Source organism: Triturus cristatus, chromosome 6 (genome assembly GCF_964204655.1).
Source record: "Triturus cristatus chromosome 6, aTriCri1.1, whole genome shotgun sequence".
NCBI lineage: Eukaryota > Metazoa > Chordata > Amphibia > Caudata > Salamandridae > Triturus > Triturus cristatus.
Window position 1 is genome coordinate 174,390,180 of NC_140589.1, and position 23,735 is coordinate 174,413,914.

The 23,735-nt window shown below is 43.5% G+C and overlaps 1 long non-coding RNA gene across 1 annotated transcript; it reads right to left on the reverse strand.

Moving 5' to 3' along the window:
- Positions 1 to 3,095: 3,095 nt before the first annotated feature.
- On the reverse strand, positions 3,096 to 18,995 carry LOC146816598 (uncharacterized). The gene is made up of 2 exons (XR_014962921.1): positions 17,979 to 18,995; positions 3,096 to 6,527 (listed from the first exon to the last, which is right to left on the reverse strand). It is a non-coding gene; the product is annotated as an uncharacterized LOC146816598 (long non-coding RNA).
- Positions 18,996 to 23,735: the final 4,740 nt, after the last annotated feature.

Sequence of the window (23,735 nt, forward strand, 5' to 3'; positions counted from 1 at the left end):
ACTTTAAAATGTGCTCTCCGTTCCACAGGAAGGGGACACACTTTTTTGGCAGAGCCTTGCCCCCAGCAGGCAGGCTACAGACAGGCTACCTATTCAGGAGCAAACTGGATGACAAAAGTTCAAGACAAAGCTAAAAACAAATCAACAATTCGGCAGCCAGGAGATTTCAGTTAAGGCATGGAGACTTTTCATCTCTTAAGTTTGAAATAAATGTGCCCAATGCAGTAGATTAAGCAGGGTATTTTGGATGATAGGTATGTAGTCAGTCGTGACCTTAGCCAATCCTATTAAAATGACAAGACTTACTGCTCCTTGTGTGGTCCAATTCATTTCCTAGTTATACATCTTGTATTGGCAAAACCATCCCTATTCTACATGCACCAATATTTCAAAACTGTTATTGAAAGCCTCAGCTGTGTTACGCTATCTCCTTCCAACTACCTTCTTGCCCCTCCCCGTTCAATCCTCTGGGCTCCTAATAAAATCTCTAGGGAGGGACCATCTGGTACAGGGATTCTGCAGACCTTTGTGTGCTAAATAGCAGCTCCCTGGGTGCTCCCCTCCCATCCTTGGCATGTTATGGTCATACCTTTTAAAGTGGTAGATGGCCAGGTCATCTTCCAAAAGTGTGAATTGGGGCCGATCATATAAAAAAATTTCGAATGCCCTTCATCAGAGCTCAAGAAAATACTATTTTATGTTCCAAAAATATTATAAAGACAATAGAAATGTTACCATACTACTTATGTTTTCAGCTCAGATTATGTATAATCTGCAAAATCGTTACATGTTTCAGTACAATTACATTTTATGTAGTAGGATTATGTCCTCCCACGTGCTGCTAGACAACATTTACTCCAAAGTCAGATGATGTGTTTTAGGAGTAGGTGGGCTAAATATAGGCTTCACATTGGTTTCCTATATCAATACTCTGCAGCTGCACAGGGCTCGGCCACAGAGCTGTCATTATCAGAGCGACAGTTATGGCACATTGGAAGTAAACATTCTTATCTTATTACACCAAGAGCATGATACGAATCTGTGCAGTTGGTTACATCCACTGCTAATGACAGTCACCTGGTATTCAGAGCAAAAAGAGAGGATGGCAAAAGAGATGGACTTACTTACACTAGCTGAGTTCCTTATTTTGTAATAACTTACTCCTTGGGAATTTTGACTGAATTCAAACTTAACACTGTAAACCCCTCTCTCTTTTGACTTACGCATCAGTGTGAGGTAGCAGTCTGTTGTCAGAATTTGAGCAGGATCGCATACTGATTGAAGGTATCAATTAGCAGACTTTGTACTGTGGTTTTATGACTTCAGCATTATTGCGCATAGTTTGTGATTCCAGCATAGGCTATACAAGAATTGCCAATCAGACAGAGTGGATTGGAGAAAAAGGAATAGAAACTGAGGAGGCTTTTACAAAGGCACGTTGAATTCAGTCTTGGCGATGTCAGAATGCTAAAATCGACTGGGAAACGCTTCCACAGTTTGACTGCTAAGAGCGCATCGGAGTGTCTGCCCTCCTGGCTTTATTAAATCTCGAAACTTGGAAAAATCCTTAATTGGCAGAGCGAAGGGCTCTTATTGGTTGATATTTACCAAACCTATTTCTGAGATATGCCAGTATTTTTTATCTGGGCCACCCGGGATATAACCAGCAAGGCTTGAAATTTAATTTGTTGATTTATAGGCAAGTAGTGCAGTTGCTTTAGGCTGGTTCGGATAGATTGAGTCTGAGGGCAGTTAAGAATTGCCCCAGTAGGTGCATTTTGGACCAGCAGCAGTTTGTTGATTAAATGAGCGGGAACCCCTAGATAAAGGGAGCTGGCATATTCTAGTCCAGAAGTGACTAGAGCTGGAACAATTTGCTTCCGGGTCTGGAGAGGTAAGATTTTTAGAATCTCTTTAAGGGATTTCAGTATGCCACAGCAAGCTGCTGTAATAGCCCTAATTTGTGGTTTGAAAGAAAGTTCTTGGTCAGACTTGCAGCTATATTTCTAACCACTTTGGATGGAACTGATGGTTTTCCAAGATCTGTCGGCCACCACAAAGAAGATCGGAAAGGATCACAGCTCACAAATAAAAGGAGCGCTGATTTGTCGGACTTGAGCTTTAGGCGATTTACTTTCATCCAAATCTCCACTTTAAAAGAGACAGACCTGAAACCTGGCCAACATGGCAATATCAATCTGCTCAAATGAAAGCATTAGTTGGATGCTGTCTGCCTATGGCACTACATTGAAAAAAAACCTGTGTTCAAGTACATTGGCCAAAGGGGCCACATAGTTATGTTAAATAAAGTAGGGCTAAGTGCTGAGCCTTGAGGTACCCCGTACTTCAGCTCTTTTTAGCTTGAGGTGAAAGGAGGAAGACAGACAATCTGCAATCTATCGTCTAGGTAAGAGTGAAGTCTCTTTTTGGCGAGAGTGACCCCAAGAAGGGTGCTCAGACTTCTCAACAGGGGAAGGAGGTGAGCACCGACAAAGATAACAAGCATTGGCATAGCCAATAGGTCTCGCCTTTGGGACCTTATAAGTGTTTAGCCATGCAACAGTTGATGTTGTTGCACCAAGGATATTGTGCTGCATAACTAATACTTACAAGGTCCCAAAAGTGAAACCTATTGGCTATGCCAATGCTTGTTTAAGGGTAGCTGTCAGGTCCCCAATGATCGGTAAGTCTTTTCAAGGTCAATAATTGTTGAGTTGGGCGCTGTCAATGTCACATCTGCTTGATGTCCCATCTGGCCTTGAGAATGACTCAATCTTTGTGACGTTGTCCATGGGTGTACCGCTACCTCTGTATCTCCGTGGGGGACTTTTCACTCCAAACTATGCCTTTGACCCAGGATCAAAACCTGACTGTGCTTCAGTTTCAGTCACAGAAGCATTAAACACCAACATGTTTTAGAGGCTCTGTTGGGAGCCAATGGACAGCCATGTTTAGCTTTCTATGGACTTTGGCACCAGTCTTTATGTTTACCTGCTGAAACTACAAATGGAACATTCCCTGTAAAGACAGTTTTATAAAACATTACGCCATTTAGAAAATACATGGTTCATCATAGAAGTCATAGAGCCGAGTACTACATTCTCAGGTATGAATTTATTGTGTTGAAACAGGAAATGATATAAAATAAAAATTACACAACTTTTCTTGCCTCTAATTTTTAAGCAGACGTGTAACATGTTTTGAATAAAATGATGCATATTTTTGAGGAACTTCATTAAATGTTCAGGCAATTGAGAGAATCGTTGTAAAATGCAATTAGATTGAAATCAGCAAACAGTAATAACGGCTTGTTCTTTATCTAATTTTACAAAGCATGCATGTATCTTTGACAAACAGAATAAAAGGAACCAGCAGAAATTAATATTTACTATTTTCTTGTTATCACCAAACTTGCATTTCTCTTTTCCACATTGTAAATTATAATTAGGGCTCCCTGTTTTCTTTTTTTTACTGATTTTTACAGATAAATGCAGACTGAAAACATTGTGTTTCCAGTCTGTATTTAGTTTTAAAAGCTAATTTGGCTTCTTCTGAGTAACTCTTCATGCTGAGATTAAAGACTTTCAGGCCAATAGCTGTACATATTGGCAGCATGGGGTGTTACAAAGTTCGTTGAGATTTGCTTAAAAAAATATTTCAATATGAATTTGTGCTCTTAGGCACATTTTCAAGGTGGGTTTATTATTTTTGGCTGTGTATTGTGCTAAAGCCTGACAGGCATCAGTAGATGAGGGCGCATTTATCTGTTAAACAAATGTGTAAATATACCAGTTATCATATCATCTGTTCGCAAAACACAAAATAAAAATGGATTAATACCAATACGATGGCAAAAAAATTACTATGGATAAATACAGACGGAAATGTTAAATAAATTAAGAAACACCGTAAAACCGGGCGCCCAAATTATAATTAGGTCATGCTTCATGATTAGGGAAGAATCCGCTTCAGTTGTAATGTCCGCGTAAGGAACCTATGGGTCTTGAATCCACCAAGAATAGCTCATCTAATAAACGCATCGTTGTGGCTAGGTCACATACTGTTTTTAAATTTCCTTTTTAAGAAAATGTACCTCTTGCCTGGCTAACTCAGTATATGCCCCCTACCTTTGAAACAATACGGAAAGAGCATTTTCAGCGACCAGGAAAAATCTAGATTGTTTCTATAGAGCCACTCATTCTCTGAAAAAATAAATTTTTTTGACCTTTTATGTAATTTGGTGCCGACACTACATGGTTCCCTAATGCTGCTGCCCTACCGTGCTTTATTGAATAACTACCCTGGGCAAGATACTGAGTATTACACTACAAATTGATAGAAATATCAATATTGCCTTAAACGCTACAGTTAATAACAATATTATTCTATGATGCGTACTGGATTAACTATTGGAAGACCTTCTCTATAAAGAGACTGGTGTATTTCTTCCTGGTACAGTTCTAGTAATGCTGTATGATCTTAATTATAAACGCTTTCATAGTAATACCATATCCAAACCACAACTGCTGTTCGGTGTTTCACTTTCCAGATGTGCTATGAACAAGCAAACTGCACACAGAGAATTGTTCCAAATCTGTGATCTTTTTTTGTGAAGGTATTTTGTCCTGTTGAAGACAGACCTATACTATTTATCCGAAAAATTGCTGACAGCATGGTTTATTTAATCAGTATGTGTTTACCACCAATGTCTGAGCCTATTAACCGTAGGCTGAGGGATTAAAAATAGCCATTGTTAGAGGCGTAAATGGCATTGAAAAGAACATATCAGAAACTATTAGGGTTATTCTACTTTGTATTTCCAGTGAATTCAAAAAGGTTTGTTTTGAACATATTAAAAGTTTTTCAATTTAAAATTACTTTTTACAGAGTGCCTCAAGTGATATATATTGATACTAGAATGAAGTGTTACATGTGAAGCTGTTATTTATTTCGCTCCACTGTGTCCCCAAGGTAATTTGTTCTTCGTACTACATTTTGAACCAATGCAATGGTATAAGCTTATGTAAGTCGAAAATATCCGTGCTCACGGATCCCAGTGATGCTGATAGGTCCTATGAAAATCAGGTTCTCCTCTGTACATTACTAAGGGAGTCCTGGCACATGTGGGGCTAGTCCAGTGCTTAATTTGAGATGGTGGTCTCCGGTACTCTGCACTGGCCCTTAATTGTCAAAAATTGTACTTATGGCAGTCTGCCACATGGTTGCGCTGTTTGACTAATTTAGAGATGAGCACAACAAAAGTTGTTTGTTCAATATACATTAAAATGACTAATATTTGCTGGCCAAGCCATTTTTACAGCTTTGGGGGCCTTGAATGGACTGAACTGTCACACCTGTAGGAGTGTGATGGTTAGTTGTTTTGTTGGTACTGTCATTTGCTGCGCTGGCAGGGGCAATGGGCGGTGGAAGCTGCAGAGGCCTCCTTACTTGGTCCCTGAGACTTATTTTTCTACAAATTAGGCATTGGCTAGCCAGACGTGGCTGCTTAAAGTAGGAGATCAAGGTATGTCTAGGCAGTAGGGAGATTCTAAAGACTGAAAAGTATTCAGATATATACCTTGAGACCCATGTTCAGAGATGGTGATGTATGTTATCGCCTTAATGTATTATTCTTTTGCCTCTGCAGCATTCACCAGTCAGTGTGGCCTCTTAAACATCCTCTTTTTCGACTGTGGATGTGGCAAATTCCCTCCAAATACTAAGCCTGGCTGGCCAGGAATGACAGATCCAATAGTTAAATTAGCTTGAAAACTGAAAATGTTACCCTATATTTCCTCTAATAATCTTTTTACCACACTATTGACCAACATATACATCATAATATGTCTACAGAATACATGACAATATTAAATGTCATAAATATAAGGCACAAGTATCAAAAGAAGTGCCCTGTAGAAGGTCTGTATAAACATTGGAGTAAGTGTCTGGCACAGGAGATCACAGTCACTGGGTTCGTCTTTAATAACTGTATTTAGCTTTTAATTAAAACCATAAAAATTGAAATATTAACTGAGTCACATGGATAATATTTCTAAAACACCATCTTTTTGAGCTCAATCTGTGTACTGTCATGCGCTACACCATTTTTAAAATAAAAGTGCATTAAAAAAAAAAGACCACAATCTTTAATATAAAGAGATTCATGTGATTTCATATAAAACAATTACCTCTGTGTTAACATATGATATCTTAGCAGCAGCACATACCATAATAATGATATTGACATTACGTCCAACAAAGAAAACCGGTTAAGGATAAAGAAGAATTGAACACAGCGCAGACTTTTGCGTCACATCATCTAGCCCATCATGTGCTGGCCCGCCTTGCTCAGATGACCGCGCCTGGTCTTCTTCGGGACAGAGAGAGTACGTGTGAACAGCACTGCTATAGCTGGTTGAAGGGGACCAAACCTCCAGGGAAAATGGACTTGGTTCCGTTTGACCAGCCATAGCAGCCCGCAGCTCTCGGAGACCGTGTTGCTTGCAAGATGAATCAGCGGCTATCACCTGTGATGAAAAAAATTAATTGTTATATCTCTGAAAGAAGGCAAGTCCTGCAAATAACAAAAGCAGCATATAATGAAAAAAACGACTATTAAACCATCTTTTTTTTTATCTTCAAATATGTTATTAGAACTACTTTCGTCTTGTCTCCTTTTCCCCCGTTATCATTACGGTTTCCTTTATCTCTGTGCTCTGCTCTCTTTTCCCCACTATTGCCTTCCTTCTCTTTGTACTTGTCTCACTTCTCACTGTACACTTTCTGGCTTCCCCTATTTGTTTTTTCACTTAAACAACTTGTTGCCTCCCCAAGTGCAAGCATTACAACTCCCTTCCCTCTGCTCTTCTCTTACTGCATTCCCTCTTGGCTCTGCTTCTCCTGCACGCAAGTGGTTGCAGGTGATGGTCACCAACACTCATTTTTGAGGACCTCAACTTATTCTTTAGCATAAGATAGATCAGGAGCAGGAGAAAGGAGGTAGAAATGGGTAAAAGGAGAAGGAGATATATAGGAAAACAGGGAGAGAGGGAGAAAGTGTGGATGCAAAAGAACCTGCAAGAGTGACATAAAGAGACCGAAAGTTTAGTGTGGTGGAAGAAAGAGGAGAATTGAAGACTAGTCTGCATTGGCATTCATCAATCCTAAAATTCAGCAGCAGTGGCAACGGCTTCTATTTTTGGACCCCTGTACTTTATATTTTTGCAGGATAAGCACCGACCACTCCCTCGGTGCAATCTCTATACACGTCCTAGCTCCTCTGCTTGAACCTCTCTGTCTGTACCATGCTATTTCCGTGTACTCTTCCCCTTTCTGTGTCCCCACCCGATTCCTCTCTATGTCCTTCAATTCCATTCTGTTCCTCCACTGTCTCAAAGATACCCTTCCTCTATGCTCCACCTCTTTCTGTATGCTCCTCTTTCTTCATGCTCCCTCCTCATCCTTTGTGGCTTTCTCATTCCACCTTTTCTCCACTTCCCATCTGATCCTCACCCACCTCTGTACTTGCTGACATTTGTACAAAACCCATCACTCTACTCAGAAGAAACCAACTTTTGAAGAACAATATTATCATCTTGTAGAGAACTTAAAGTCCCCCTATCTATCTATTTATTTATTTGATTTGTGACGTGCCTACAAGTTGCTATGATCATTTCACAGTGCATATAGGAAGAGATGTGGACTAGCTAGAATAAAATTTGGTCCAGAAGGAAACTATAAACTTTAAGTTAGATCATGCAGAGACAGCAGCTTCTGATGGAAAATATAGAGGCCCACTATAAGTGAACAAACAAGAGCTCTGGACAAACCTGCACTTCACCATCTGGAACCAAGAACAAAGCCACTCTGGGGGCTTAAAGACTCCCTATGAGTGAATGAGTCACAAAAGGATGCATGTGATGTAAAGAATTGTGAAAGGAAATCAATAAAAAAACATAAAGAAAACAAATATCGGAAATAGAAATGTCTAAGAGCAAATAAAAAGATCAACAGGGCTAAAACCTATCTGGGAAATATGTTAATAATGTCATAACAATAATATGATCATAAATCTAGGCCTAGTTTTAATGATTTGCAACACCTTACAGGAACTCACAGGGACATTTTATTTTATTCCTTCACGGGGAGCACAGTTTACCATACAGACAAATTCTTTCCCTTAGATTCCTATGGGAACAATTGTCAAACTTGTAAAGTCACCTCCTTCTGATTTTTACAGAAGTAGTTTTATGTGCATTTCTGCAAAATGTTCTCAAATATCCACAAAAGTATTCCTTTTTTGGGTGTTCGCTTCATTTTATATTGACTGATTTAATTGCTGGCCGGGTTATAGTTTTCTCTATCTTTACATTACAAGCCTGGCAGGTCATTATGAAACAACGTTCTGTATATGAGAGGGTGACCTGTAAATGCTGGTTTATAACAGTGGTTCTATGATGCATGTAACTGTGGTGTTTGGCAGGGCTGTTAGTTTGGGCATACTTTGCCAACTAAAAGGTTCCTCTACCAATAGTGCAATCATACACACAGAGCTTGAGATGGCATTGGTCAATAGCTTGGTGTAGGCTGTAATTTGAGGTGGATGTGGTACTTGCGCCTCCCCACTCCGACCAAACGGTTCTCTAGCTTCACCCTCAAAATGATGGTACCAACCAGCATTCGACCGCTGCCGCACATTTGAAGTAGGGTTACGCGAGTGCATCGACAGGATCAATCGCTCCCAACCCTCAATACCTTACAGACCGGACCAGATATGTGGACCTATCATTGCAGATATACAATAATTCAATTGACAATGGCCTATGGGCAGTGCCTAGGATTAGTTCAGGGGTTTAAAATAGTTATCATTGGATATCAACCCTCCTAAGTGAACTGCCCCAGCAGAGTGCTCTAACGCTAAACATCTGGCAGCTCCCTCTCCCATTGACAGCGTGATGTGGTGCAAAGAGCTGTCCTCCTCCGGCAACTCTCTTGCCAGCTGTCAGTCAGCCTCCAGGGCCTGGCAACCCCCCCAGTCCTGCAGCAGCTGCACACAGGGGCACGTGGCCCTGCTTCGAAATAAGGACAAAGGAGGCATTTCTCTAAGCCTGCAAGGCCCCTCTGAGCATCTGTGTTTTATGTCTGCAGATTGACAGGCCAGTGGCTTCTCAAAATATATTTTATTACCATGTTTAATTCTTGCATACGCACTTAATCCACAGGAAACAGACCAGTTGCATCAGTTTATGAAAAGAAGCTGGTACTGCCGCTCCTACACTCTACAGGCGTGATATAACTGTATGGCATGATATAATGTCCCATCTATTTATGTATTCATGTATTTGATTTGTGACGTGCCTACAAAGTTGCTGTGACCATTTCACAGCGCATATAGGAAGAGATGTGGACTAGCTAGAATAAAATTTGGTCCAGAAGGGAACTATAAACTTTAAGTTAGATCATGCAGAGACAACAGCTTCTGATGAGGGACAGAAGTGCTGATACAGATGTCAGCTGAAGCTGGCCATCATAGTAATAATAACTTGTTTTTCTATGGCGCTTTATAGCGCAGTATACTTGTTTCTAAGCACCAATTCACAAAAACCCACAGAGAAAATCTTGCTCTCAAGAGTACTTACACTCACAACAGATGAGGAATTTACAGGAGTAGAATGGGGCTGATTCACAAAACACAATAAAAGTGCAATTCCATGTTTAGACAACTCCTCAGGAAGTGGACATACTCAGTAATGTGACCACCGAGTGCTTAGGGTACTTAAAGTAGGTTTTCTATTTCACATAACAGAAGCACTATGGTCCAGCCTGTGTCTCTACATAAGGGGTGTCCTACAGGGGAGGGACAGATTTTCAGGATAACGACTGACTACATAAATGAGCTCCAATTAGGTTCATAGTGGGTGATATTACCTTTGGTGGATATCCTGAAAATATGCCTTGGATGTGGCTCTAACAGCCTTATTGTGGACACCGCTTGTTCTACACAATAAATCAGCCTGGTGTAAGTCAGAAGCTTCACCTGAAACAGTGTGGGGAAACAATTGTCGAAAGTTATATTAGTTTTGCCCTAAAAACAAAGCGCTTCCTGCACTTAAAAAGTCAATTGTTCTAAGTGCAATTTGCCAAAGAAAATAAGTTCCGCTTGTGTTTTTATCTGAAGCTGTGAGCAGTTCAACAGGAGCAAAAAGACAAAAAAAGTGAAGCGTGATGATGTACAGGCATGTTTGATACGCATGCGCACATATGCATCATGACACTACAGAGTGATGATCAATGAGTCTGCATATGTGATAAAGCAGCAGTAATTTGGCTCTTGCCCACAGTGTGATAACACATGCATGACACAGCTGCAATTTTTTTCGACTTAAGTTACAAAATGGTGCTGCTGGTGTGGGTAAAACAGAAAAAGTGCCCAGAAAGTGATTGTTTAGAAAGGTTCACCCAGCAGCATATTACAGCTGCTAGCTCCACCCAAAAGATGTTTAAATAAGATGTAACCGGGAGAAGTGGGGAGGTAACGGGGGAGCAGAGGCCTGGCTGGGTGGAGCGAGTGAATATCTCAGAGAGGTGGGGGCAATGGGGGGCAAGGAGGGGCAGGATAACAATTGAGAAGATGCTAGATATAGGAGATAAATAAAAAGAAAATTAGAGCAGAAGAGACAGGAGAAGCAATGGACGAGCATGGGAGGGGAGAAACACAGAGAGCATGGCGATAGAGATGTAAAGGGGAAAGAGAGCGTGAAATCAGCATTCCTTCCCAGGAAGTGCTGGATACGAGCGATCCAAAGGATCATAGAGACTGGGTGCCCGATTCACAGAACTAACTTAAGACAAAATCCCAAACTAACTACCATTTTGGTATTCACAGAAGGCACTTACTCATTTCGGTATTCACAGAAGTTAGGAGTCCTAACTTTAGGACTCCTAAATGCCTTCTGTGAATACCGAAAGTCTTACAATTAGGATTTTTCTCCGTTTAGTAGTAGTAAAGTTAGGAGTCCTAACTTTAGGACTCCTAAATGCCTTCTGTGAATACCGAAAGTCTTAAAATTAGGATTTTTCTCAGTTTAGTAGTAGTAAGGTTAGAACTCCTAACTTTAGGACTCCTAAAAGACTTCTGTGAATACCGAAAGTCTTAAAATTTGGATTTTTCTCAATTTAGTAGTAGTAAAGTTAGGACTCCTAACTTTAGGACTTCTAAATGCCTTCTGTGTATACCTAAAGCCGTAAAGTTAGGATTTTTCTCAGTTTAGGAGTAGTAAAGTTAGGAGTCCTAACTTTACTGCACCTAAACTGAGAAAAATCCTAATTTTAAGACTTTCGGTATACACAGAAGGCATTTAGGAGTCCTAAAGTTAGGACTCCTATCTTCTGTGAATACCGAAGTGAGTAAGCGTCTTCTGTGAATACCAAACTGGTAGCAAGTTTAGGATGTTGTCTTAAGTTAGTTCTGTGAATCGGGCCCGTGGTTCTCCAGGGGAGGGGCTAACAAAAGAAGCAGAATGAAAGCCATCGAATCAGAAGCAAACGAGGCTAACAAGAATGCCAACCAGTATTAAGTAAAGTGCTGACACAAAGTGCGTTCCAAGTATTAGTATTGTACACAGCAGGTCTTTGACAACAGACAGCTAAAAGCTATCTGCAGGATATATCAATATATTGATTTAGTAACCTTTACCTTTGAAAAGTGAAAACAGTCACATTTGTCCCTACATTTACAAAATTGCACATTCTAAATGAAGGAGGCATTCTTGTGGGAACAACGAGTAACACCATTCACATTAGTCAACGAAGGACATCATTTGGGGCTGGGGTCACAATGCTCTTTTGAGTGAATTTTATTCAATTTTATCAGGATTTAGCACCATGTAAATGTAAATTACTTGTGTAGTGCAAGGTGATCTGTACGATTTATCAAAAAAGGAAAAAATATATATTTGAGTAATTCGAACAAGGTGCCAATTTTTCAAATTCTCTACAGCCTTTGTCAATCATCCCTACAGATAACAACAACATTTAAAGCACACAAAGGACTCGATTCACAAAGGACTCGAGTCACAAAAAACACTTCCAAAAATACTTAATGGACAACTAACAGTAAGCAAGTTATGACTGTATACGAATTTACAAAAATTTACATTGCTACCCGAAATTGGTATCCGTTATTTACACCTGGCATAAATACCTATATTAAAGATTTTGAGTTCACACAGAAAGTTAACATGTTTCTGTAACACTACTCATTAATAACTTATATTGTATGTCATATATGCACGAGTAGAATTAGCAAAGTACAAAAGACATTACTTTTTATTTGTATTTTCTACAACACAGTTTCAATGTGCAGGACATTAGTACCTAAACACATCTTAACAATTTCAAATTGATTAGCACACGTAATCACAAATTTGACCCCAGGTGTGCCAGTTCCATTTAGGTGTAAATTATGTCTTCACGAAACATTTGCAAATGCACTTCAGAACTTTTGTGAGTGCCTCTAAAGTCTTCTGTCGTGTGGTCCTTGACAGAGTTTGCATTTTCTAAGAGGCCAATGGCTCTGAAAGGCAAGCGGACAGAGTCACTCACATGTCAAGTGAGACAGGAGTGACTGACTGCTCACAACTCTGCCTGCCTCTCAAAGAGACTGACCTTCTGAGAAAATTCCTGATATCCACATGTGGATCTGTGACACTTTTCTTGGAGGAGAGGCCTGTTTCGGCGTTGTACTGGTTTGTACCGATGTCACTCATGGAAGTCAGGCCCGTCTGGAGTCCACCATTTCAGCACCTGTGCACATTTCTTGACCAGGCGGGCCCCACAGGCGTGCTGGCCCTTCACCTCGCCGCATATATTTTCCCGCATGCCCCCATGTGATGAGGAAAACAACCGCTTGACACAAAGAACAGAATACACTACCAGTGCTGTCCGATGATGACCTCAGCGAAACCACACACTTCCTTACATTCCATAATAAAATAATTCATATGGGGATATAAAGAAGCATGTGGCCCCACCTGAGCAGCTCTCCTCTCCTGGTAGCGGAATCCGTGTTCCCCGCGAGATCCACACCTCACCTGCTCGTTTCATCAACTTTCGCCAGTGTGAGCCAAGATAGCCAAGATTACACGCAGCACAAAAGGTTTGTTGAATGCACACTTCTGCATGTCGGAGGACCCTTACCCTCACTTCCTACACATTCCCCAGCGCCCGCCTTGGCAGGGCAGCTGCTGGACCCTGAGCAGCTGTCTCCTATTACTTACCAATTGTTGACTCTGCCACAGAGGTTTTCAAGAGAATTTGCAAATGTTTTGTGAATCTCTAATTTACAATTAAATGGAACCGGCACACCTGGGGTCAAATCTGGGATAAAACCAGCTAATCAATTATAAATTATCTAGATGTGTGTAGGTACTGACGGTCTGCACATTAAAACTGCATTGCAGAAAATACGAATCAAAGAGAGAATAAATATACAGTCTTTTGTAGTTTCCTAATTCTTCTTGTATACATGATGCACTAGATAAGTTATCAAGGAGTTAGGGTTACTTACCAACTGTTGTTGGACCTGGGGGCTTCTTGGGGGCTGTTAGCGAGGCCAGTAGCGATCTCATGCTATAATGCACCATCCCATTGATGTCCATTCACACATCCTAGAACTTTGTTATACACCGTGCTCTTGTTGATGATGTATGCGGAGAATGCGGTATAATCATATGGATGCAGGTGTGCCATACACTCTGAGTAACTAAACAACTTGATTATGGCTACAGCGGCATACATTAACACATGCAGTCGTTATCAATCCTCAAGAGATAATGTAAGTAAAAAAGTATGGAAGTTACCCCCAACAGCCCCTTCAAATCCATTGTGTTTGAATGAATTTCATGAATTATCTGGGAAGTTTTCAAATAGATTTGGCCCTGGAGGGTTACTAGCGACCAGGTGTACAATAAAGCCAGGAAGTCTATGCCACACCGTATACAGGTGTACAGAAAAGTCTGCTTGGGTAAAATAGATTGTTACTTGTAAACAGGTATACATTAGAGACTGTGAGGGTCAATAAAACAACTACAGATATATATTACAGATATGTGTTTACACACACACATATGGTATAGACTTCCGAGCACACAGCGTAAATGTTAATAGGGCATTATTCCATCAGATGTAGCCTGGAAAAGTATACTATAAGATTGCAAACAGATCTGTATACCATATAGCTAGACAGACATACATATGAGTTTTTAGGGATGTAAACAGGAATACAGTATAGCATGTAATTGTAAAACGTACAATGACAGATATCCAGTAGACATTTATATGTAGCATGGCAGGGTATACCATGCACCTATACGTATATAGGTAAAAACTACAGCGACCTGTGCATGCTGCTACAAGATATTACATAAAGTATGTAAAACATACCAGCACACTGTCTACTATGCTAGTGTATAAATACTGCTAAAGATGTACATATGTAGTGTACAGTGTTTTCCTGGATCGGTCACTACTTGAAGACAGATATACAATTCAGCCTGCTGGGGTCTACAATACTCTTAGGGATGTTTGTATAGTTTGCAGCCTAACACTAGCAAGTATATAGATATACAAGATGCCTCTTGAGTTAGGAGTCCTCATTAGGGGCCTCATACTGCCACTTAGAGAGGGCCATTTTGTGGAAGTTATGGAGAGAGAAGAATGTTACAGTGTGTTTGTGATCCTTGTGATAAGGGATTTTGGTGATTTTGTACGCACTAAAACTAAAGGAAGATGGTGGGGAACAGCACCGGTGATTACTTTGAAGCATATCTGTGCTGCTTTGGAGCCTCATCGCGCCATTCTGTGGTGCTCATGTACTAGAGATGGTGGCTATCATGAGTGATGCGGGAAAGGACCGGCTTGGCGTTCCAGTGTGCGGAGTCTGCAGAGGACTCTTTGACTACAGTCGCTCCAGCGTCTGTTTCTATCCATGCCCTTACAGGGTATGATCCTACACTGGGTAGCCAAAGCGTGCACACGAACCCAAGCTATAATTAGCACCCGCTTCATAAAACCACCTGCTCGCCACACACAGCTGTTCGCAGCCTTTTCACCAGCCTCCGCTGTAAATAGATCGCAAACCGGCATCACACAATTACTTCTAGAAGGCTTGGAAAATGTGGATCAGAATTGGGACCTCAAGGGTGAAAGATGGTACGGGCCAATACGAGATGAGCAATGTTTCACAGGGGGGTTTAAATGGGCGGGCCCAGTCTGTCCCCACCATCGACGTCACCAAAGGAACCGTCCAGGGTTCCACGGTCTATGCCAAGGGACATCATTCAGAAACAGAGTCCAGATAGGAGAGCAAATTCTGAAATGGAATTTACAGCAAATAAAATATTTCAGATTACAGGGGAATCCAACTACAATGATAATGCTGATAGTGGTAATGTCAATACCTCTACTTCTAATATGACTACTTCAACTTTAACTATTTCTAAATAAATGATACTACTTATAATACTTTTAACACTACTGCTACCTCTACTGATACTTCTACCACAAATAATAATAATTGATGTACCCAAAGCCTTGCTGTGAATGACATCAACCTCACCAGCCCTACATATAAACAAGCGTGTCCACAACTCACCTTCCCCTCCTTCTACTCATTGACTTTAATTTCTTTCAGCTTGCCTTTGACCGTGTACACCACTCTGCCGCCTTTTGGCTAGGTTTGTGGCATAAACATATACATACATATGAAATGTAAGTGTCTTGGGAAGAAACACGGCTGGTGGGCTCAAGGCTTCATACTAGAAAGGGCAGGACCCGTTGATGTTTGTCGTTTTTGCCCCTGCTTACTGAATTACATGTGATGTTACCTCGCCACCTCTCCCCTCCTTTAATAGACCACTAAAGACACCGTAGGCTGTTTCCCAAGGCCAGAATGGGAACCAAAATGACCCCGGGCAAAAATGCAGAAATCAGCCGCACACGGCAGGAGTCTGTGACTAGAATGGGGCATGGGGACATGCTCGGGTCATGGCATGCCAGCCTGCTCTGAAAGCAGCCCCTCCGAGCCCCCAACCCACTCTGGAAATGTCAGAGTGGCAGTGTGGCACTGGTATTTGCCCTTGCAGTGACCATTCCCCTGGCACGCAAGATTGACCTAACATCTCAAAGTAACCACTTCAAGATTCCGAAGGAGCTAAGAACACCCTGCTCCTGCCCGGCCTTGGAACGACCTATCCTACGTCATCATTCTCAGCCCGTCTCTCCAATGCAATATAACCCCCTGCAGTGCACCGCTCATCCAACAGCTGCACCCTGAGGGTGGGGCTCGCAGGCTTTATGCCACGCAGTACACATTCCCAAATGAAATACGCTGACTGCATGAATATAAATACGAAACAGTCTGCTGACATCATCACTTCGAGCTTAGAATGCAGTGACAGAGACTGCCCTGAAAGGGAAGGCAGAAGCGAGGGGGCTTCAAGTGCGTTGAGGGCAGTCACTCCATATTATGGAGAAACAAGAAAACCCACCGACGAGGGGTTCCGGGATAACGTTTAAAATAGGACGAATACTCGGCTGTAACAAAGTGCTTTTGTAATAAAAAAAAATTAAAACCTGAATTATTGCGAAATTACCCGTTCAAAGAGCTCCTATTTTGGCAGACAAAAGAAAAGGGGACATTAAATTCACCAAGATTACACACTTTGGTCACGTGATGAATCTGAGATTAGATTTCAGGTCTCAATGTTCTACATTCCGCCTTCATTCGGTCTCACCTCCTTTCTTCCTCGCCTTTCTGATTTTACGGCTCCCTGATCCAGTCACCTAATACTGCCCAGATTACTGATCTTTCTCCAGGACCCTCGGAGTGCTTTATGCAACGGCACCGAGGGGGTATTCGAAAAAAAAATATATCACCGTAAACATTCTAGAACTTTAGGCAGAATAGTAAATGATCCTGTCCCTGAGGGTTTAGTAGTACAATAACACTACTGCCACGTGCTTGAAAATGTGGGCGGACCTTGTTTTCAGTGCCTCTTGGGTCCGCAGCATAAAGCATCCCTGGAGTGATTGCAAAACATACCTCACTTCCAAAATGGCATTTTTCTTTCCCACGTGTAGCCCCAGACATTAGAATGAAAATAATTAGTTTGCTAAAAGTCCGTGAATAAGCCAGCCAGAGTGGTTCTCCTTTCGTTTCTTACTGAAGTGTCGTTGTTAAAGAGGGGGCAGGATCTCACATGCAGCTGTAGTGGTTTCACACCTTCCGTACTCTGTTAATTGGGGTGTCATTCAGTATAACATGTTCATCAAGAAACCCCAAGTAGGGCAGTTCTCCGGCGCTTTTCTAGCAGGAAATCATTGATTGTGCCTTAGGTCGCCTCCACACGCCATATTAGAAGGCCATCGGAGATCAAATCCACAAATCTAAACCTCATTTTATGAGTAGGTGTGTCTTAATCTTGCCTTACATCTAAATATCACCTGTAACTGTAGGGCTGATTCACAAATCATTTTCTATGACTTGATATGTCCTTCTTCATGCTTTGGCGTCATTTAATCATGAATTTCCAGGGGTACGAAGCACATATTTGTGTGTTTTCGAGAATAAGCACGCCATGCTCCTACAAACTACAAACATAAATCGGGCCAGGATATTCAGGTAACTAACATGCTCTAAGACGGTAGCGAAAAGAAAGATCTGCGATTTGGGACCTTTGTTTACAAAGCATGCATCGAGTTCCGTGGTCCAACAGAGGCAAAGTAAGACTACAACTCCCAGAATGCATTGTACTGCACTGAAAAGTTAACTAGAAACACGGTGTCTGGCTTTCGCATGGCACAACCAAGCCTCTCCTCCTACAGAGCTACATATACTTCACCTCAACCTTTTATCCCACGCCATGCCCCCCTTCCCGCCACATCCCGCCCTCTCCCTGCAGCCAGAAAGGACGGGTTACCTGCACGTTGAAGCGTCGTCCGTCAGCCATGCTCTGAGCGTCAGGTGCTCGCGCCTGGGTCCGCAGGGTCACAGAAGGGTTGCGTTGTCCGTCATGGCGCGCCTGGCCTAATGCTGGGGTCTCGAAGACTGCCTTCATAGCGCACGTGCACGCCTGAAACCCCTTCTAGCTCGCGCTGCTTCTCTTCCATGCCTGTGGCGGGGGCTGCCATTCCTTCTTTGCCTTTGGTTCTCGTTGGAGCCACGCGCTTCCTCAGTTCCCTTCCCAAAGAGTTACGGATCTGCCTCCCCCTCCCCCCTCCCCCCACCAGGAAAGGCCACTTCGGACTAATACAGCCCGAGTCCTCTCACTAAATCAAATGTGAAGGTTTCCTGGCTTATAGTTGGGCATAGAAACTCTATTCTCTGTCTCTGAGCTTACAATGTCTCTGTTGGTCAGTCACTCTGAGTCTACGTGCCTGAGTGCCTGTCGGGTGGTCTGTCTATCTGATTGTCTGTCAGTTTGACCCCCTGGCGTTTTTTTGGCGGGTCTATGTCTGTCTGTTTCCCAATCCGGCTGACCGCCTGTCTGTCTTGTCTGCGTGTTATCCAACCTTTCTCAGTCTCTGTCGCTTCCTTCACAGCTTCCCCCTAAGGTACCCAGGCCGTAGGGGTGGGTTTCTCTGTTTAATACTGAGAAAGCCAGTCGGAAGCCGGCGCCCCCCTCTGACATCTGCAGGATTTCCCACAGAGTAAAATGAGCGCCGTCCCTCATCCTTAAAGCACAGAAATGCTTGTACTGGACGGGCCGATAGCTTCCAAAGCCGGACCGTAAAGGGCCAATGCTGCCCTTTTTAAGTAAAAACACCGAGAATTCGTATAAAACTATCAGCCACGACCAATAACTGGTGTTGTGCCCTGCTCTCGTCTCCCCTCGGCTTTCCTCTCCTCTCCTCTCCTCTCGAAGTGCCTTTTCCTCTCACACCTCCAGCGTGCCTGCCTCCCCTGGCTCGCTCCTTCCTCCCCGCCGCCGGTGTATGCCCTGAAACGGCCCGCATGCTCCCTTTTGTACGGCCTGCCCCCCCTTCGGCCGAGCTGGCACCTGTCCGCGTCCTTTAGAGGCCTAAGCTCTGCCCGCGCCGCCTGTCCGCCTCCATCACTGCCTGACAAGGCACAGAGGGCTGTAAAATGACCCCGCCTCAGCTGTCCCGCTATATTCAGGGCCCGTCTCTCATCTCGAGCCTTTTTCAGCTGGGCGAGGGCAGCAGCCCTGCCGTCTGTTTATAGAACACACCTAGAACAGAGCATCAAACGATGGCACAGTGCTCCCCTGGAAGTCAGCTGTTAGCCTCTTCTTTTAAATGGGATGTTTAGACGCATAGGGTTAATGTAAAAACTAATATTACGTACTGTGTGTCTGCTCCACAGGCTGCATAATCCCGTGACCCGGATGTATTCTGCCTTCTCTCTCAGATGTCTTTATGTACACAACTTTGCCGGAGATAGCCCGGAGGTGTGTGATCCCGCAATGTCAACAAGCATGTGCTGGTGCATTTTCTGCATGCCTGAACTTGGAATCATCGTGCAGTGCCACAATTATCATTAATGAAGTCCCTTACTCATTGGATGGACAGCAGTAAACAAGGTACTGATGCCAAGAGGCTCACACGGTGTACACACATCATTGGCACGACTGTTGTCCATTGAGGGGCACTGGGAGAAAGTGCCCAAGGGATTCACCCATAGGGGGCACCGGAGACTCTCCATTGGGGTGCTGAGGGTTGGGTTGGCACAGGCTCTCCCCTGTGGTGGGGGGCAGGCCTGTCAAGTGTGGGTTGCAGCTAAGGGTTGTGCATACTATCCTGGGTGGTATTGCGTTGAAAGGCATACGTGTGGAGTGGCATTGAAGACTGGTCATCCAGAGTGTGTCAGCATAAAGGGCTGGGGACAGTAGAGGCTGATGTTGTCTGAGAGCGGCGGGGCGGGTGGGGAAGGGGGTCAGGGTACGACAAACGACAAATGACAACAAAATAAGAAAAATAATAACGTACCTGCAGCCAGCCGCATCACGCTTTCCTGCTGCTCTCCTCTGCCGGCACAGGCAGCCAAACCCCACTGCGGCCAATCCTAACGCTGCTCTCATGCTGCTGGAAGCAGCGGCAGGATTGGCCTGAGCGCTCTCAATTTGAGATCCCAATGAGACTGGGAGCCTGTGCCTGCTGTCTCCAACCGGGCAACGCAGCTCGGGTTGGAGACAGCTTCAGTGCGCATGACGGTTTAGCTAGCCTGAGACAGCCGGCCAAACAGTCATGCGCACTGATCACAGTGCACTTTCCACTCTTCCGGCAGCCTGTCATCCCCATGGCCCTGCCCCCTAAGACTCGGCAGGAAAGGAATAATAAAACAATAATAAAACATGTCTATTATCGTTTTATTGATCCTTTCCTGCTGTTTTGAGGTAGCTGGGGGGGCAGGCGCAACGCTCCGAGCCACCGCTGGATGAGGATTGTCTAAGAGGTGTTGACGTGGTGACATATGAACATACGGGAATCTGGCACTGGAGCAATGCACAGGTTGTTCGACACGGGTGCCAGCTCTTAGCAGCACTGAGTTAACCCGTGGAGGGTGGTACATGAGGATAACAAATACTATGTAAAGAGGGAGTGGTCTCTTCTGAGAGTCATACGCTATGTTATGAGGGTAATAAACTCAGCATAGACTTTCAAACTTGTCTTATGCACGTCAGCATTTTGGCCTCCTTCCGAATATCTGTGTAAGAATATTGTTGGGCCCCATGGGTTTTATCACACACACTACAACTAAATAATTCATCACTAAAACACAATTCAAAAGTATATGAACTAATGTTAAATAAAACATCATTTACAGTTCCATAACTCTATTTATTTATTTACGTGATTTATATAGCGCGCAATTACCAAAAGAGGTGTCCTGGCGCTGTCCACTGCTCCAAATTAGGCTTACTCCAGAATTATTTGACAAATAGCCAGGTCTTCAATGCTTTCCTGAATTGTAATAGATTTTCCATGGCGCGCATATGAGGAGGCAGACCGTTCCACAGCCTTGCCACACCATATGAAAAACTGCGGCCACCCCATTTAACTTTCTTTGTTGGGGGGACCTTGACCAAATTAGCATCGGATGATCGAAGCTGCCGGGCAGGTATATACCTCCTGAGCCTATTGATCAGGAAGTCTGAGCCCACTCCGTGTAGCGCCTTAAAAACCAGACATAATGACTTAAACTGGACCCTGCTCTTAATAGGGAGCCAGTGTAGGTCCTGAATGGCCTTAGAGATATGGGCAGATTTAGAGAGGCCTGTTAGGAGTCTAGCCGCGGCATTCTGTAACAGCTGTAGTCTGTATAGTAAGCCTTCCTGGATGTTGAGGTATAGACTGTTACAGTAATCTAGTCTTGAGGTTATCAGTGCCCTTACCACAGTCTGTCGATGCTCCTGAGGCAGCAGGAATAGAATCTTCCTCAACATTCTCAGGATGTAGCTAGATTTGGAGGCTACCGAATTGACCTGTAATGTCATGGATAATTTAGTATCCAATACCATTCCAAGGTTCCTGACATGATTAACCGGGGTGGGAAGAGCACCCAGTTCCTGCGGCCACCATGTAGGGGTCCAAAAATTAGGGTTATTCCCAAATAGCATCACCTCGGTCTTGTTGGAGTTCAACCTGAGGCAATTGTTTGCCATCCAGCAAGCTACCTCTGACATGCAGGACTGAAAGTTTTGGTCCAACCCAAGTTCTTTACCAGGTAGAAGAAACACAACAATTTGCGTATCATCCGCATAGGAGGTTACGCTAAAACCATGATTTCTGATGATAGGCGCCAGGGAGGAAACATATATATTAAACAGTGTGGGACTCAGTGATGATCCCTGCGGGACCCCACATGGCAGCGAGAATGGTTGGGAAGCACAGTTTTCCAACGACACTGTTTGACTCCGATTGGAAAGGAAGGAGTTCAATAGGTCCCATGCCTTCTGCTGGATTCCGCAGTTTCTTAATTGTTCCATTAATAGACCATGGTGGACCGTGTCGAAAGCAGCGGATAGATCTAAAAGGATCAATGCTGCCTTTCCCCCCCGATCCACCGTGAACCTAATCTGATCTGTAGCCTCTAACAGTGCGGATTCGGTGCTATGACCCTCTCGGAAACCGTGCTGCGAAGGATCCAGAAGTGAGATGTTCTTCACAAAGGTGGTAAGTTGACGGTTCAGCACCCTTTCCACTAGTTTGTCCGGGAATGGAAGGCGCGAAATGGGTCGAAAGTTATTCGGATCAGAAGGGTCCAGATTAGGTTTTTTTAACAGAGGGAGAATTGACGCCTTTTTCCAAACTCCTGGGAATACCCCTTCATCAAACATGCCGTTGAAGATTGCTGTAAGATGTTTTGCAATTGGTACTGGTACCAGTTTAATGATTTTGAGTGGGCAGGGGTCCAGAGGGGATCCGGATTTGATTTTAACCATCAACTCCAAAGTGTCCTGGGGGGTCAGATGTGTGAATTCCTTGAGGACAAACGATGGGTGAGGTTCGCTAGGCTTATTCCCGCCATCCTGGTCGCTATGAATAGGGCGACTGAGAATAGTGAAGATGGTATTCACTTTGTTCTGAAAGAACAGAGCTAACTTTTCACATAACTCAGTGCTGGCCGGTACTGTAGCTGGTTCCACACGCGACACTTTATTAATAGTGGCTAAGATCTCTTTCATGGGATTTTTCGCTGCTGCAAACTGAGCGGCAAAGTACTTCTGTTTAGTTTCCCTTAGCATACGTTTGTATGTAGCCAGGTTAACCAGATAAGCATGCCTTTCTTCCTCCGCGTGTGTCTTCCTCCAGTTGCGTTCTGATCTCTTGCATACGCATTTTTGTGATTTCAATTCGGACGTATACCATGGCGCTGAAGGCATAATTCTGTTAAAAACCGCTAGTTTTGGTGGGGCCAGCTTTACACAGGCCTGAGAAAGCCAGTTTGTGTAGGACAGAGCTGCTTCCTCAGTGTTACTGGAGGTGGGAGTAAGTGAGGTGGAGAGTACCCTAGATAGGGTCTCTGCTTCTACCCTGTTCCAGGCTCTAACTGTTTTGGGCAGAATTGGGGGGCGCCCCTTAAATGGGTGGGGAGTTGGTGCAATGTTAAACCTGACACCCGCATGGTCAGACCAGGCCAGCGGTAACAAAGCTGTAAATACTAGTTCTGATGTATTGGAGAAAATCCCGTCAAGTGTATGACCCGCCCGATGGGAAGGACCCGTCACCTGTTGCGTCAGCTCGGCGGTTTCCATAATATTAAGGAGTCGAGCTGTATCAGGATCCTCTGGTCTCTCAAGATAAAAATTAAAGTCCCCTAGTATAGTATAAGACTTCTCCAGCAATACCTCCTCGAGAAGAGTACCCAAGGAAGATAGAAGCGCAGGTTTAGGGCCCGGAGGTCTGTAGATGAGGGTACCTTTGCAGGAGAAATGGTTTGTAAGCCTCAGGTTAAAGGAAATTGCTTCACACGCTGTCATTGCTCGTGCTTTAAAAGTGCCCTGTATGAAACTATGATATAGAATTGCAATGCCACCCCCTTTTTTGTTGGCTCTATGAAGCACCTCACAGTAATAGCCCGGGGGGGTAGCTTGGACTAAGTCTGGTCCAGACGCCTCGTCCGTCCAAGTCTCGGTAATAAAAGCAATTTTAATTTGTAGATCCAACAGCAGCTGAGAGCATTCCATACTATGTCTTACCAGAGATCAAGCATT